Below are 19284 nucleotides of genomic sequence, written 5' to 3' on the forward strand. Positions count from 1 at the left end.
AAAATGAAAAGTACATCGCGCGCAGAAAGGAAAAAAGAAATATTAAAAGAAAGAGAAAAAGAAAAAGGATAACATTTCTCACGAGTATATTGACAACTAGAAATAGTCGAGCAATAAGAATTTACATATAGAATAAGTTACGTTCGTATCTCAACAGATCTAAGATCCTTGTAAAATGACTTGTTTCATGAATCATTTGCATTCGTTTCGAAGTATTTTCAGTATGTGAAAGCTTCCAATAGTTAGGAGAAATGTCCCGAAGGTATAGGAATGAATTATCGTCATTAATTTCGTGGTCTTGGTGCACCCATCTCAGGATCCTGTCGATGGTGAACTGTGTTATGACTAGCGACCCGTTGCACATCCACGCTTAGATGCATGGCATTAGCTCGCACATTCCTATCGCAATTTCTACAGGACGATTCAAAATCAAATTAATACCTTTAAGATACTTTCATAAGGGTTAAAACGAGAGAACATTTATATCGCTCTATGTAAATTAATTATATAAAACTTATAGAATATTTTTAATATCAAAAATTTTAATGCACGTTCGATCAAACGATATTTACTCAAATCTAACAATATCAAAATATTTTGTAAAATCTTTATAACAAACGTTTATACAATTTTCTTCCTTTAAATTTGTTTTGTATCAATCGATGAAAGATAAATGCGGAAAAAGTTTATATATATATATATATATATATATATATATATATATATAATTTATTATAACTTTAAAGTTAGAGAGAGAGAGAGAGAGAGAGAGAGAGAGAGAGAGGGAGAGAGAAGGGGGAGGGAGAATATTCAGACAGGATATTACGATAGATGGGTATAATTAAGAAATTTTACGTCAATGATACGAAAGGTACAGGATCTAAGCATCCACGGCTTCATCTTTCCCTTCATCATCATCATCTTCTTCTTCTTCTTCTTCTTCCTCTTCCGTTACGTATGTATATCTTCGTTTTCTAGATACAGGCACGTGAATTCTTGAATCCTTCTGTAACGGTGAAGGTACGTCCATTAATCTTTGATCGTACTCATATTAAAGTGACATGCGGTGGTTATGCAACGCCTAGTACCTACCTAAGTGCTAATGAAGTGCATACACAGGCATAATTACCGTATGAGTGGACTGCCCACTTTTCACGCGGCGCATAATCTATCGAACAAAAAGAAAAAAAAAAGAAGAAAGAAAGAGAGAAAGAAAGAAAGAAAGAAGGAAAAAGAATAATAAAGAAAAAAAGTAAAAAAGAAAGAAGAAAGAAAGAAAGAAAGAACGAACGAGAGAGAGAGAGAGAGAGAGAGAGAGAAACGATTTCACAATGATCCGCGAAAAAAAATAATCATCGGCACGAGTGCGTTCATTTATAAACAGGACGAAAGTTAAATAAAAATAAAACGATTTTTTTCTTTTATTTTATTTTATTTTTTTTATTTTTTTTTATTTTTTTTTTTTTTTTATTCTTATGCGTACTTGCGAATAAATAACTACTAAACGTATGCATATATGTATATGTATATTTACTTAGAGCATCTATGTATATGAAACTTATCATTCTCGTTCGTATAATTTCCTTCGACACATTCATGAAAATGAATATTTATGAAGTTCCTGTTTCAAAATTCTAGGAAGTTTTCAGTCGATACTGAACCAAGAGAGGAATTCATTAGCTTGTAGGTATACGTTTTTCCAAACGAGTTAATAATTCAAGATACATAAGCAAGCAGGAAGACCGATAAAGATAAAACGTTAAATCAAGAACGAATTGTTTTACGCGATTCTTTTAACGGTTTCAAAGTATAACATTTACTTTTAAGTCGAATAATTGAAAATACTTTGGTTGAGTAATAATAAATTTCAAACTGAAAAATTATATTACAAGCTTTGAGATAATTGAAAAAAAAAGGAATTAACAAGGTGATATTGATAGAATCGATCGATAGACACGATCCAAAGTCAATCGTCTTATTTACAAATCGAGTACCGAAGGACTCGCATAATCTCGATGAGAATAAATATATAGTAAGCAAAAGTACTTTATATAGGTATATAGGTAAGTATATAGATAGTACATACGTACACGCTGTCAGTTGAAATAATCGGTTATAAGAAGTTAAATAAGCAAACGGCAATGAAGTTAACGAGCAACCGAGCTAGCAAGCATTTTATTGCGAAACGAACGTATATCGTGAGTTCTCTCATCTCGTGAATCTTCTTTCATCTTCTTTTCTCGAAGAGATGAAATAAGTATCGTTCGGTGGATCTAATCTCTCATGACGTTTCACCGGACGTCCACGTCGGCGAACTCGCCATTCTGGATGCCGAGAGGCCTCACCCTCACCGAATCAACGACGACAACAAAGACAAAATAACGATAACGACGACGACGGCAACGACGACGACGAAGACGACGACGACGATGAGGAGGATGATGATGATAATGCTGCTGCTGCTGCTGATGCTGTTGCTGATGCTGATGCTGTTGGCCGAGCAAACGGATACGCTCGGACACGTTTACGCGCGTTCAGAGATCCTCGCTCGGCAGAGAGTCTCCAGTCTAAATCCACATCCGAGTGCGCGAGAAAACATAGGAAGATTAATGATTTGCGTGACACGAGCTTGGTAAAAGAGAGAGAAAGAGAGAGAGACAGAGAGAGAGAGAGAGAGAGAGAGAGAGAGAGAGAGAGAGAGATAACGATAGAGCGAGTAAGAGGGGTAACAGGAGTATGTTCCAAGTGGTGGGGTATAGCGGAATGGAGAGGAGAGTAAAGAGAGGGGAAACCGTTCGCACGTTTTACTTCACGAGGAAACCGTGGGGAATGATTTCTTCTTATTTCTCTTTCTATTTCTCTTTCTTTATTTTCTTACGACGATACGAAGGCCTTTTCTAAGACTTTTCTAAGCTACTCTTGCGATCACCTCGAGGATGAGAATTCGATCGATCGTGTCAACTCTTGAAAAAGTTTTATATTCATAAGTGGATAGGTATAAGGAAAAAAAAGTATTTTGGATTCTTTCAATGGTGGTACGCCAGTTATCGATTTTTGCCGTCTCTCTTCTTGTCCCCTTTTTCTTTTTCTTTGTTTTTTCCTCTTTTCTTTTCTTTTTTTTTGCTTTTTTCTCTCTTCCTTTTTTTTTTTTTTTCTTTTTCTTAGATATATGCCCCTTGTTAGAAAGACTTCGAGGAGAGAAGTGTTCGGGAAACTGGATCAAACTTTGTGGTGTGATGGATTGAGAACTCGTGGATAGAATATCGTCAAAGTTATAGTGTGCCATACAGGTTCATTTATTGTGCCTTCGTTAGGTACGTCGATCTTCAGCGATCGTTGCTGATCTTCTTCAGCCTTTGTTAAGTGGCACGAAGTTCGAAACTATTATTATTCGTTGTTGTCTAATCTTCGTTAATTATTTTCATTTTCTTTTATATTTATTTAATTATGAAATATTTTGTGATATTTAATTATTTATAATTTTGTTTGTTCTTCGATCGTCATAGAAGATAAGAAATTAATAATAAGTATTTCAACTTGAGATATTAATTTTTCAATGATTTTATAATCCTAACTGACGTTGGGAGAACGGAAATCCATTTTTGCATAGACCCAGTGCCGAGAAGCCTACCGATATATTTTTAGAATCCTTTTATGTCGTAGCCTCTCTGGAGTCCCGCGGTGAAAGGGTTAGCCTTCGTCGTATCGTCTCCATTGATAATCAGATTCGAAGGCGTAGGGTAAAAGAGTATCTCACAGTCTCGCAATATATTTCTCGTCGTCTTTTTATTTAAATGAAAACGAAAAACATGGAAGATATTGAGATCGGAATAGGAAAGAATCAAAAAATTTGTAGTCATAATATATAGAACTTTGAGTAGCTCTTTGTAAGAGTAATCTTATACTATATAATTATAAACAATAAACATTTAAATATTCTCTTAGTGTATCGTAGAGAGAGAGAGAGAGAGAGAGAGAGATAAATAGATACATAGATAGATAGATAGATAGAGAGAGGGAGAGAGAGAAGTTTTCTCTAATGGAATTTATTTGTTTATAAAAATAATTTGTCGAAGAAAAATATCTCAATTACGAATATCTTCCTTCTTTACAATCTAACTAACGAGTCAAATTCAGAAACATTAATAAGGGTTTCCTAAGGGATAATAAAACTCGGTAGAAAAATAAATTAACGAAGTTCGTTTGTTTCTTTTTGTCGAGTGGAAGGGGAGAGCTCTTTGACGACTCACTGACAGAGTCAGTCATTGTCGACGGAGGTGGACGTCCCTGAATAAGAGAGACCGCTGACACCAGAGAATATTCTTTTCGAGACGAGCGGCATATACGGAATTAGCATGATTTGTATTGGACGTGCCTTTGCATAGCCTATACTTCTATACGTGGTAACATATACATATATATATATACACATAGTTATACCAAATATATACGTATGTATATATATATATACATATATAGTTATACCAAAGTCACCGAGTTCGTCAGGTGATCGAGGAGGTGCCATCAGTCACGTGGAGGCGCGAATTCGCCGCTGGATGTACTGTTTATGTTAAAGGGCTCGTTCAACGAAGCTCGTTTTACCAGACTCCATCTCTCTATCCCTTCCTTCTCATCCTATCACGCTACTCCCTTCGTTTTCGTCAGCTTCTTGACGTGACGACGCTTAACTACGGCTTGATCGGCCAAAACGACCCTTCCTCTTAACTTTCTACTTCGTATACGTCTCTCCGCGACATTCTTTTCCATACATTTCAGATATAAATGAGATCGAATTTATCTCTCTTTATGTGGCGGCACCTTTCTTGCGTGACGACGCCTAATCGCGTCGTTTTACCTTCGATAATCGAATTCCCTGCCTTTTCTTGACAATATAAGAGGAAAAAACCTATAAGAACGTGGAAATTTTTCTTTTCTTTTCTTTTCTTTCCTTTTTATATATTTATTTAATTATTTCTTTTTTTCATATAAAATCTATTGCTATTAGATTTTTATATTCTTTCCCTCAAGTTGGCACTTCTTCTCGAAAAAATCGTCCATTAATTTAAAATACATATACATATATATTATATATATATATATGTGTGTGTGTGTGTGTGTGTGTATATGTACATATATACATTTAAATAATACAACATCCTTGGTATAAATACTTAAAATTTGATTGAACGTCACAGTCACAAGATTTCGATTGTATCTGTCGATTAAAATCAAACACACCGTATATCGGCTTATCGTTCTCAACGTCTTTAACAATCAGTACTAACGAGTAAATGATTAAACATTATTACAAATAATACTTATCTAATACCATTCCCCTCTCTCTCTCTCTCTCCCCTTCTCGATAGGGAAAGTTTATGCATGTGCTATTAATAAAACAGTTAAAGATTCGTATTCTTAAGATGCGGTATAAAGTCAGGGACTAATGAGAGCCGCGTGTCAAGCTGGAATGTTAATCGGCCGGATTCATCAATCATTGGTATAGCGCGTGAATATAGAACGATGTAATTTACGAAAACTAATCGGATAGCCACGCGTTAGAATCGGAAGGAAAGAAAGAGACGAAGAAAGGGTAGTTGGGTGTAAAGATAAAGAGAGAGAGAGAGAGAGAGAAAGAAAGAAAGAGAGAAAAAAAAAGAAATGAAATGAAATGAAAAGAAAGGAAAAAAGGAAAGCAAGAAAAAAAAACCAATAAAGAGATATAAGAAATATGTAGTAGTTATAAATCATTATCGATATAATTAGTACGATGTAAGAAGGAGTTCGACCGCAAACCGGACGCGATCAGCTGAGTTTTACACCTCCTCCACCGCTAGACCCAATACTTTTTTTTCTTTCTCTTTCTCATTCAAGGAAAGTAGGCCGTTTCCTTTGTCATAACCCGTAAAACTAGATAACACTCTTTTCTATTTCTTTTTCTTTTCTTTTCTTTTCTTTTCTTTTCTTTTTTTTCTTTTTCTTTTTTCATTCTTTTTTTCTTCTTCTTTTTCGAGGACCACCTTAACGTTCATCAATTTTCGACCTCTGGATGCATCGGAGATAAATAATGAATCTCGTTCGTGGATGAAGGTGAACGAAGAATCGAAATAATGTCCGTGCCGTAGGTCCAGATTCGAGAGAAGGAAACAACGTTTATTATATTAGGGACAAGCACTGTGAACATCCAGAAGATATAATAGCCAATAAAATGAAAGATAAGATTTAATCAAATATCTATGGAAAATAGTTAGGTGCTCGAAAAGTATTATAATATCTTGTAAAATTTTACTTAATAAAAGGATTAATTAATTATATTTATTATTTTTATTAGTGAATCAATTATACTAGAATCTACTATCGAAATAAATGTTTACGGATAATAAAAAGAAATATAATTGTAGATAGGTAAATACGATTATAAAAGTAAAGATGCAAACATAATATGGTGATATTAAATCTCAAAATGAATCTCGTATCGAATAGGAAGGAGAGAACGAAGCTAGAGATGAGCGCCCCTGAGCTATAATATTAATGATGACTCGCTCTTGCTAGCTCGTCGTATCCCAAAGAGGAGCCAGTTTACGCTGTTTGTCCTCCCGTGTCCTCTATCTGCGGACACGTATGCAGTTTTCAGTTAATCCTTTCGATCCTTCTCGTTGAGATTGCTTGCCGAGTTTACGCGCACTCACGCCTATCTTCTTCACATCGTAGCTATCATCGTATCGTCGATATGGCGACTTGTCTTGTTTCTTTAAAAAAAGGGGAAATTTTTTTTTTTTTGACCAGTTTGATCGCGAAAATTTCGTAATAAAAATTGATAAACACCGAGAAAAGATAGTACTACATTTTTTTGAGAAGTTGTAAGGTGGGGATGGAAGAATAAATAAATATTATAGTATAAGCCTTTGAAACATGGATTTTGAATATATTTTCAAATACAATATATATATATATATATATATATATATATATATATCTTGTTTATGATAAAGTAGAAATAAAGAAACTGTGCTGATTGACGAAAAAGTGGAGATTATAAAAAAGCAGTTCTACGTCCTCCCTTCCTTGCCCTCTCCAAAGAAATCTACGTCCGTAGCGATTTTTACTAACATCTGTGGTAGATTTACCAACTTTTCTTTTCCTTTAAAAAATGATCGTCCAACACGATTAATATCTGTCCACGAAATCCGAAAGACGAAGAAAATGGGAAAATGGTCGAAACTGTTAAAATGGTTCCGCCGGTTGCCACGCCACTTCTGAGCAGCTGAAGGCGCAATCCGGTCCAGCCCTCTTGCCTGTTAGAAGTCCACCGCTTCGGTCATGTGGAAAAATAATTACTAATGTCGGACGAAAAAAATGTCGGTGTCTTCGGGAAAATAAGAAAGCATAATAATTGCATCGATCAAAAAACAACGATGAAAAGAATTTTCATTTCGAAATATCGTAAACGAGCGTTTAGAAAAAATTACTTATTTAATTACTTATTAATCGTATCTTTGTGAACTATTTTTTCTCGTATAAAAAAAACAAATATCTTCAATAATATCAATAAAACTAGATATACATCACTCAAAAACAAATACTTAGCAGCAGATAATTTCGATATTAAAAATTAATCATTGTTAAAGATTTTTACTTTTTCCTCTTTTTCTTTTCTTTTCTTTTTTCCTTTTTGTTTTTTTTTTTTTTTTAATAAAAACAAACTTTCAATTTTTAGATTTGATATCGTCTGTTATATAAATAGATATTGTGAAAGATAGTTTGAAGAGATCCTCGAAAGAGATCTAACGTTTACAACGTGAAAATATAGTGAAAGAAAATAGTGAAGCCGCCATTCTCCGGCAATATGGCGGTAGAAGAACGGTGCGCGTCTTCGGAAGATGCGAGAACGATGCAGGCACCAAGGCGTATCCCGCGGGGAAGATGGCCGTGGCCCTGGCCACCTGCTGCCACTTTGATTTTGCCGCTGGAATCTCATTTAGCAGTGTAATCCCCGTGTTCATTGACGATGGATCGGCCGTCCACGAGGCATTGTAGGTGTACTGAAACATTTCGTACCTTCTAATATATCATCGATCGCCGCTAGACGGAAGATCGAGCACGATTAACGGGCGTAAAAATATTCTTATTGTAAGGTAGATCCATATCAAGCGATATATATATATATATATATAGTTATGTACGTACATACATACGTACAGACTCATACAAATTATAGTAATTTCCAAGCTTTAAGAAGTTTCTAGTTTTTTTATTCTTTCATTGCTTGAAATAGTACGATTCCTCTCAAACATACATATAATAGAGATTAAAATGATGAATATTTTTATTATCTTATTCGTCGTTCATTTTCGAATACAATAAAGCTTTCATTGTAATTATAATACTTGGCTAATGATCTTAAAAGACTTAACTAGAACAGAATTCTCAGAAAATCTCTATAAAGACTAAAACGTTGTCGAGGATTTTGTTCGTAAAGAGAGAGAAAAAGAGAGAGAGAGAGGGAGGGAGAGAGAGAGAGAGAGAGAGAGAGAGAAAGAGAGGGACAGAATGAAATTAAGTTCCGGAAGGACGTCAATTAATATGCCTGATAATTATCATTCTCAACGAAGCCGACTGCTCTTTTTCTTCTTCTTCTTCTTCTTCTTCCTCTTCCTCTTCTTCTTCTTCTTCTTCTTGTTGCTTGTATTTGATCCATGTTCGCTGGTTACCGTGTTTACACAGGGAGACCGCAATTAATAACTCTGATAATGTGTCAAGTAGTACATTATCTTATTTAATTTGTAACTCGTTCGTACGACAAAGAAGAAGAAGAAGAAGAAGAAGACAACGAAGAATAATAAGAATAAGAGGATGGGGGAGGAAGAAGAAGAATAATAAGAACAAGAATAAGAAGCTCGAACGTCGAGGAATCTCGATTTCCGCGGTGAAGACAATGATTCGAGCTTTCCTCTGCCTTCCTACAGGCCATACGATGAATAGTCCGCTGATTGTTTGCGCCGCGTCACGGTTTCGGAGTCGCGTTTAATTCAATTTGTGAAGTGACTTACGGTGTCTGCCATTAGTCATCGTACGGCGTGCGCCTCGTCGTAGCTTGCCGGCCGTGCTTCTTACTTTTCAGAGCCTTACCGAATCGCCAAGTGGAAGTAGAATGAGCCATCGAGAAAGAGGTGAAAAGAGGGAGTGCAAGAAAGAGAGAGAGAGAGAGAGAGAGAGAGAGAGAAAGAGAGAGAGAGAGAGAGGAGACTCCTGAGAAAAGGGTATACCTTTTGAGAATCACTTAGATCCAAGCCGCCCTGGACGACCGGTTGATTATGGTTCCAGCACTGCCTGAACGTTATCTCTACGAGAATGGTCCTCATCAGGTGAATCGGCCGCAAATGGTAGCGGCATAATAAGTACCATTATTATCGGGAACTCTGTTATACATGCGCTTCGTCGATACGCGATGCCGACCGACGGCTCCCCAGAAAACCAGGAGGCAAGACTGCCTTTTTTTTTTTTTCTTTTTTTCTTTTTTTTTTCTTTCTTTCTTTCTTTCTTTCTTTCTTTCTTTCTTTCTTTCTTTTTTTTCCTATTCGAAGGGTCAACGGATAAGACGAAAGGGGACGCGTTTCAAAAATCGTTTCTTTTAAGTAGTCACGGTACATTCGAAACGGACGAGTTTCTCGTAGCAGGTAAAGCCTACATATGTTTATCGACCAGGTCATATCTTTTTGTAATTTTACTTTTATTTTACGAGGAAGTAGGTACCTACATGTTGCTTGTACTTTAAAATTATCGTGTTGTTACACATGATGGATGGTAAGAATTTTTTTTCGTGTTAAGTAGTATGGACTGAGGTTAGTTAGAGGTAAAGAGAGAGAGAGAGAGAGAGAGAGAGAGAGAGAGAGAGAGAGAGAAAGAAAGAGAGAGAGAAAGAGAGAGAAATAAAAGAATACAGAAGTTTAAAAAATATTTATGGTCATTAGTAGTACGAAACTTGTCTACCTACGAGAAAATTCGTGCTAAATACGAAGGTATTCGTACATAATAAAAAATGGACACATAATTATAGTTATTACGATGGTATTACGTATATATCGACTTATGAGTGGGAAGCTGTACTACTGCAATGAACGAGTCTGGAAAAAATTATTGCTCGTAAAAACGTTTGCCCAATGGTATATTTATTGACTTACGTAATTGGATATCTTGCCTAATGCAATTAATGAAATAACGAAAGTTGAGAAAATTGATCTCGGTCATGGATATTCGATTGGTGACGGCCACTATTGATTGCAAATAACTTTGAGGATCGTTATCATATCTCGTTCCAAGCGAATAAACCTGGAAGAGCGAGGATAAGAAAAAGAAGAAAAGAGAGAGAGAGAGAAAGAGAGAAAGAGAGATGCAAGAGAAAGGAGAAGCAAGAGCAGTAGAACGAACGGAGAAAGTAACCGTAAGAGCGTCGAACGTACTACGGATGATGATGACCAAGCATATTTCACCGAAAGTCTAGACTTCCAGTTTGAGCCCTAAGCTACGAATGCTTGAACGGTGCTTAGAGTAGGTAATACTCAATAATTAGAATGAACTTATTATTAAAAGCAGTTAATCGTTTCTTTGATCCCTTTCGATTGCTCTGTCACATCGCTGTTCTTTTATCATTTAAAAGTCAATTCATCATAAAGTTTTAAGACTTTATAGTCATCATATAATTTCTAAAGGTAACAGATAGAGAAAGAAAATAAATTAATTTAATTCGATTAAATACATATACTTCGTGAATTAATAGATATCAGAATATCTAAAGTTACCTAACTGGATATCCATTATGTTAGGTAAGAATTAGATCGCGCATAGACCATATTAGAGATTCATTCTCATTAATTTTCGTTTTGTAATGACGCACATGACATATCGTAGCAAAGCTTGAGCTTCCCGACGAATACATTATCAACGACGATATGATAACTCGTATGCGTGGCAAAGAAAAATTTCTACCGCGACGAAATTAAAATTGTCGACTTATACGAACGAAAAGACGTGTCGAAAAAGAAATACGACGAGTTCGCGAAGTGAAAGTAGAAAGCTCGGGAGAGCATGAGAAAATGTATGTAAGTAAAAAAATCGCTATAAAAATTATACCAACCGAAAGAATAATAAATAAAAGAAATACCAAAGTTTCTATATATATTATTATATATTACAATAATATATATATATATATATATATATATATATATATATAATATGTGTGTGTGTATATATAAAGTTTGACATTACATAATCGCATTTCTCAACAGCAAGAACCAAATCGTTCCTCAATCAAGAATTTTCACCGTTTAATGATCAATAATATAACATTTAGTTTTATTTGTAATGAACGAAATTAAATCTGAAGATAATTATACGTTCGTGGTTTTAAACAAATTCACATGGCAGGGCCACCCGGTATTATCTCTTCGATCCTGTTACGTGTAGATGAAGGAGGCCGACCACGAAGAGGGGAAGAAAAGGAAGAAAAAGAAATAATAAGAACAAGAAAGTATGATCTATCGAAGGAAGGAGAACGAGGAAGATGATGAACATGAGAGGTATGAGTTATCGAACGTAAGGGAAGAAGGAAGAGGATGGAGAAAAGAATGAAGAGAGAATGCAATGTGTAGGAAGATGCGCGAAGGTGGGATAGTAGTGGGGTTGAGAGAATGAGAGAAAGAGAAAAAGAGAAGGAGAAAGAGAAAGAGAAAGAGAAAAAGAAAGAGATAGAAGGAAGGAGAAGAAGAAAGAGAAAGAAAGGGAGAATGGAAGAAAGGAGAAAAGAAATGAAAGGCTGTCAGAGGAAAGGAGAGAAAGAAGAGAGAAAGAGCTCGGAGGGTATTAGCCGGTCTGAAGGGTGGATGCGAAGAAAGAGAGTTCCCTCTTTCTTATATATTTTTTCTTGTATTCTCCGCCGTTCCTTGGGAAAAGTTTGTTGTTTGAAGCAGCGCTCTGGCTCTCGCGATCATTAATCATGCCAAGTTTTGGTTTGACTAGCAGCAGCCCTGGCATAGCTCTTTCTCTCTCTCTCTCTCTCTTTCTCTCTCTCTCTCTCTCTTTCTCTCTTTCTCTTACGTTCTCTCTCGCGTTCTCTCTCTCTCTCTCTCTCTCTCTCTCTCTCTGCGATGTGCGCGCGAGCACACGGCCGCTCTTTTCCGACTCTCTGCACTTCTCTCTCCCAGTTTTCGTTCCTGTTACGTCGGCTTCCTTCGGCAACGCCAACCTCGAAGCGTTACGTGGGGGAGAGAAAGAGGGTTGCAGGGAGGACAGAAAAGGAAGGCTTGCTTCGTTTCTACCCCTCACCCCAATTCCCCAATCTCCTTCTGCCTTTCCAGACCCTTCTGCGTTTCCCCATCCGTAGGAGGGCGCAGGCTATTCGGGAATATCATAGAGGGGTGCCACCATAGAAAAGGAACCACCATCCTCTTTTACCCCTCCATTTCTTTCTCTCGTTCTCTCTCTTTTTTACTCTTTCTCTACTTTCACGAAAAAAGCACGGAAAGGAGGCATTTCTTTCTATCTATTCTATCGGAGTACGATATAAGCCCTTTCTATGAAGTAATAATAGATTTTCAAAGCTTTCTCCTCGACTTTTCGCGTGGCTTCCAGACGAAAAATCAAATCGTCTTCGTTACAAAAGGGTTTTACGAATTTTTTTAAAAGCCTATATAAATAATTATCATCGAACATGGGATTATTGAAATCCTTTCTGACAGATATCTCTATATCGATATATTGTTCTATTTTGAAAAAAAAAATTCTGACTTATCTTTAGATCATCATTATATTATGTAAGAATTTTGAGAAAAAAGTGTCCTGAAAGAAGTGTCTTTTAAATTGTCTAGAGCATTCAAGTACGACAGAATCCAGTACGAAAGTAGAGTACCAAGATCATTTAAAGATCTAACGATCTCGAATTCGTTCTCGATTTTCATGAAGTGAAACTTTAAAGTACGTATTCAGAACGTTGGTTGTACATATTTACATGCACGCATACATGCACACTTTCACGATAGAAGGTATCGAGGATATGGAAGGTGGAAGGAGGCAAAGGCTGTACCTGTGGATTGGTAACTCGAAAGTTAGGGTCCCGCGCTGCAGTTGATTAACGATGTGAGCGTCCAGGTCGAGGTGGGTGGCGCATGCCTTTGTGACAGGACGCCCGTTCCTCCGCTCCACCGACATCGCCACCGTTGCTATCACGGATTATTATAACTCGTAGGTTTCATCTCGTACTAGCCATTCGTCGTCCGGCTTCGACTCGGACATCGATGCGCTCACCGGTTATCGTCACGTTCGTATAGACTCTCTCGAACGATCAAGCAAGCCCACCTCCTTCGACAATGCTTGATCGAAGACCGATCGATAGAGGATCGATCGTTCCGCTGGCACACGTCGATGATTTCTGACTTAAAATCTTTTTTGTTATCTCTTCACTACTCTTTTTCTTTCTCTTTATCTCTTTCTCTCTCTCTCTATCTCTCTCTTTTATTTCGGTTCTTCGACTTTATTCTATAAATGGGATCGATCTCTTTTTATGATTCAAATATTTATTGGTATTAATGATTGGTCCTTCAATTTTAATATATACTTTTCTAGAATATAGCTGTGCCACTTGGTTCATCGGTATATTTATTTGTTATATATTATAAAAGATATAATATATGTAGGATAGAGAACATTGATGTAGATGAAAACGATGAGTTTAAAGGGACAACAGGGACAACGTTGGGTGAACTCTTATTTAATTTTCCTCTTGGATCTATTCGAACGCAATATTGGGACGCGAAAGGCTCGTATAAATGCGCATTTTATTAAGGCATAGTGCTGCGTGAATAAAGGATCAAGATGGGTTCTTCTATTTAGGGGGATATTCCCTTTTTGTTACCGTCGACGGGTTTTCGTGACCACGAGAGCCAAAGGGAAGTTCTATATGCGTCTCGATCTGCTTGAAAAAGAACCAATCAGCGTTTCTCCCTCTTGCACCCTGCAATCCGCAGCCACGCCTGCCAATATAGGGTACGTACCCTTGTCAGATCGACCCTTATCCTTTTTACCCGCCTTTCTCTTCCTCTCTCCTTTTCTCTCTTAAGGTAAAACTGGACTAAACTCATTTTGCAAAATGGACTCCTTTTAGCCAGTTGTTTTCATCTAAGATACTCGATTCATCCACCATGTTTTCGATCTGATCATCGTAAGCATGAAACATATAAAAAGCTATTAGAAAAAAAAAAAAAAAAAGAAGAAGATTTTTTTTTGCAACAATATACAAGCGAATAATTACAGAGATAATGTTTATCTAATCTTCAATATCTCCATTTAGGAAATATCTTTCTCTAATGTTAGCGAATTGTTTAGAAATTTGATTGACGTCCTCGAATGATTAATTAGATTTATGTTCTAACTCTATATATACCCATACATATATATATATATATATATATATATATATATATTTAATTATTTATCATGTAACATTTATTGAACGACTGCTATATGCAGATATATTTAGTTACTCGCAATTAATTCGGGACACTCATCGTTACATCATTAATTGCATATGTGAAACTTTATATATCGAAACGTTTGAAAATCGTATAAAAATCTTCATTATTTATTTTATTTTTACGAATGATTATGATCAAGATTAAAACTATTGGGACTTATTTATCAGAGTTTAAGTATTGTACAAATACATTGACAGATAACCACTTTTGTCCCTGCGCTTTCATAATTATCTTCTACTCTAGAGAAGAAGAGACAACGAGTAACAATTCTCTTTGATAATGTCGTTCAACATTGTAAGGGCTACGAAAGAGAGAAAACTTGGAAAGAGGGACAACAAAGTTTTCAGGCTGAAGGAGACTGGAGACTAGAGGGTGACTGGCGCGATTGCAAGCCTCTAGATGGGTGATTGATTCACTTTGAATGATTAAAGAACGCGATGGAACAAGGGAGAAGAAAAAGAGAGAGAGAGAGAGAAAAAGAAAGACGCAGAATAATAGCATTCGATAGACTCATCAAACTTTCCGGAAAAAACTTAAGATCGGTTCATAGTTGAAATGGATCAGTGACAGACCTAAGTTCTTGTCATCTTATAGACATTCATAAAATTATATTGCTTAACAATAGTTTGTCTTCATAGCTCTCTCTTTCTCTCTCTCTCTCTCTTTGTATTCAAATTCCCTTTAAGGGAATCTTTATCTTTAAAACTAAATTTAATAACATATTATCACAAAATAATTAAGATAATCTTCAAAATTTTTATTACTCATCAATTTTCAATGATATTATTACAATTCGTATTGTCGTAATATAGCAAAAGAAATTTTTCTTTTAAATTTTTGTAAAAGGATTTTACCATCCTAAGATGAGAAAACCAACCGTGGCTTTCCATCTTCCCATCTAATCGTAAGAAGTTTATTGAATCCGTTTGGAAAGTAAAGGATTAACTTAAAATAGATGCACAAAAGGTAAAGGAAAAGAATCTTCCTTCTTTCTTCTTTGGAGAAATTTGTATAATTTACAACTCATAAATAATGGGAAATAGTAATCAAGCGAAACGAAATTTCATTGTGACATCAATCGCCAGGGTAAAATGTAAGAGATAAACGGTAGCCCGAAATGGTCATGTAGGTAAAGAGTTTGACTGTAAAACCACGGCAGTCAAAGGGTTAAAGCCCATTTTGATTTATTACACTGCGAATCGAATTTTTTCACAAAACTACTACGAAGTATTCACACGAGTCTAATTTGCAAATCAGCGGGTGGTAAAGATGGGCAGGGATGTAAAAGGTCATGTAAATAGGTCAGGAACGGTTTTTCTTTTTCAGCATAGCACGATTGCAGTCGTTCCATTGGATGTACGTCGAGAAACGTGATGTATCGACGCGAGCACGAACTATCGATTATTTCGAACGTTCAGTTTCTTGTTTCTCTTTTTTCTTTTTTCTTTTCCAGTTTTTTTCATTTTTTTTTTTTTCTTCTTCTTCACAATTTTTAGACATTTCACCGGGTGAAATACGAACGAAAAAATTTAATAAGTAATGGTAATCGAATTTTTTTTTTTAACGATAAAATTAGATAGATTTGTACAACAAAACTAAAGAAAAAGTCTAATTGTCTCGAAGGAAGAAATATGTTACTTGGAAACGAAAGAATCGAGATAAAGGCTGTAGGGAACTGTTGTAGTATTTCTTCGGTATCCACGTAGAAGGAAAATAATGAAGATAAAGTTAGCGATCTGGCAAGTCGACGACTAGTTGATCATAAATCGCTTGCGCTCGCGCTCACAGACGAAGTGCAGCGCGCGAAGCGACCAGATTGTTGCTAGATGCAGCAACGAGTCGAGTATCACGAAAGAGGGAGAAGTGGAAGATAGCGGTACCGCTTAACGGAGGGTTATTGTGCTGCCATCGGTTACGGCTCATCAGCTGCCGTAACTCCTATCTTTGCCTTCTTCGCTTGGAGCATAGAAAGGTCCCAAGGCGCCAACTACACAACCTGTTCCGCCTTCTTCGTGTTCCCACCTCTTTCAACCTTGTCTTCTTTCCATGCTTACCTTGCTTCTATCATTTGCCGACTCCTCCGATATCCGTAAATCCTCAAATTAACAAGTGAAACCTGCAAATTGCCATACTACGGTCCAACCCACGTAACCTAGTCACCATGACTTTTTTTATGTTGTCCAATTCTCATTGGGGAATTGAGTTGCACCCTGTTTCTACAGCCGCCATCTTTTTCATGAGCTAACTTTCGAACTCCGTTAAAAGTGTATATCCATTTAGAGATTAAAAATATGACATACTATATAGAAACGACATCAATCTCTAGATAACGTTAATTCAAGTTTGTGATATAACGAAACGATTCAAAAAGTCATCGTACATGAACTTTACAAGATATCCTGTTGATTAGCATTCCAGAGGAAAAAATCAGGTAACGAGGTAAAGGTCATCTTCTATTTATGACCTCGACAATTACCATTTGGCATCCATCGTTCTTTTGTTACTTATCAAAGCAATTTACATATACCAGCAATGTTTCTCTATTGTTACTTGAGAAAGGGTTAAGCTCTTTAGGTCCAGTCACACCAAATGGGTCATGTCTTTTAAGGTAATTACTCGAAAACGGTCTTGTATATCCTTGAATTCGAAGAGGGTTTAACATTCGAAAAGAATACTTGATAAAATACAGAGGTAAACTTAGGTACTTTAGGTTATAGAGACTTCAGGGAAATCAGAATGTATTAAAAAAAAAAAAAAAAAAAAAAAAAAAAAAAAAAAAGAACAAAATTAATCTGTATATTCTAACATTTATGAATATTCTGTCATTCCAGATAATACATGATTAACTAAATGACTTTATCGTTCATAAGTTCTTTGAACTTACAAAAGAATATCGAAAGAGTGAAGCTAACAGCTTTTAGAAATAGACAAAAGGAAGAAGGTTGTAGTAGGCGAGAAAAGAAAGGAGGTAACGGGGCTAATGTTTTTCACTGTGCAAAATTATTTTGAAAGGGACGACACTTTGAGGACAATGACAGTTTGGTATAAACGAAAAATATTCGAGCATTGTCCGAAAATGGTCATCTAAGATCCCTTTACCAATGTCGCTGACCTAAATACGTTTTCAAAACTAATTGTTTCTTCTTCGCGAAGGGAGCTCAAACGTTAGGACACTTGGCAACTCCTTGGATCTGATGTTCTGAAAAGTCAGGAGCTGCACGAGCCGTTTCCGAAAACGGAGATACGAACCACTTGGAAGTCCGTCGTTGGCCTAGAGATAAGTGCAAAGGGATGTCCTGAACGTGCGCCTTAGTAAGTAAGAGAGAGAGAGAGAGAGAGAGAGAGAGAAAGAAAGAAAGAGAGAGAGAACGAGGTAACGTGAGGTTAAGATTAATGGATTTGCATTGTCGGCATTTTTTCAAGCGTTTTAGGAGCACTTTTGAGCCAAGAGTAGGATTCATTTTTCAAAAAGTCCGCTCCGTATGGGAAGTCCGACCGAAAATCGCAATCGATTCGCCTCACCCTAATGGTTCCGAATTAAACCATGTTGCTCTTACATGCAGGTAAGTCACACACGACTGAGAAATACCTAGGTATCTCGTGTCGAGGCGACCTTATTGGAAAGAGAATCGTTATTGATAGTTTCTATTCTATGTCGTCTGGTTTAATTCGTAACTTTTTTAAAACATTACAAAAGATTGGGTTAACATGTTTATATGATCATCAGTAAATTATAGGATATCGATAAGAAATGAATAAAAAAATTAACACAAACTATCGTCGCATCTATATCTAATCGATATTGTAAATATCGATTAAATATATCTACAATATGGAATATTGATTAAAGTTGAAAAGATGAACGATTCGTTTGGACAAATTGAAACTGTGTGGATCAAAACGACACTCTTACGAAAGTCTCACGAGAGTCTCAGTCATACTTGCCTTATAATCTTGTATGCTTCTGAACTTGTTCGAAGAAAGGTGTCAGGATTGTCAAGGAGGATCGGTCGCTAACGACTTCCCGGCAGAGAAGCGACGAGTCACTCACGGCGACGACAACGAGGACTCTCTTTCTCTTTCTCTCTCTCTCTCTCTCTTTCTCTCTCTTTCTCTTTCTTTCTCTTTCTCTTTCTCTTTCTTTCTCTTTCTCTCTCTTTCTCTCTCTTTCTATCTATATATCTATCTGTCTCTCTTAGTTTATTTCTTTAAAGCAAAGAATAGGACTTTTCTCGATTGCAATTTTTTTTCTAAGCATAGTTGAAAAGTCCTTTCAATGAATGTGCTAGAAAAACGTATGTGTATGCAAATTGCTTTGGTGCTGGGGTTGAGTGGTAATTGCTCGTTGGGTCAGCTTGTTCAAAGGTGAATGCTGACGACGTTACCACCGTTCGAAGAGCGATAATTACCACGCTCCTGGTAGACCCTCTTGCCTCGTTTCTTCTACGTATCTTCCTCCGCGTATTCTTCTTTTTCATCTTCCTTCGCACGCTGTAAGTGGGACTACCGTTTGCTGGCACAAGCATCGACATTCTCTTTCTCTCTCTTTCTTTCTTTCTCTCTCTCTCTCTCTCTCTCTGTCTTTCTTTTACTTTTTTTCTTTCTCTCTTTCTCTTATTCTCTTGTTCTCTCTCTCTCTCTCTCTCTCTTTCTCTTCGTTTCTTTCTTTCTCACGTAGACGCAACTGACACTTTCACTCGTGCCATGCTTATCTCGCGACGGACTTTGCGAGCTGCTGGTTTTACTGCTTGCTGATGGT

Source organism: Vespa crabro, chromosome 6, assembly GCF_910589235.1.
Source record: "Vespa crabro chromosome 6, iyVesCrab1.2, whole genome shotgun sequence".
Taxonomy (NCBI): Eukaryota; Metazoa; Arthropoda; class Insecta; order Hymenoptera; family Vespidae; genus Vespa; species Vespa crabro.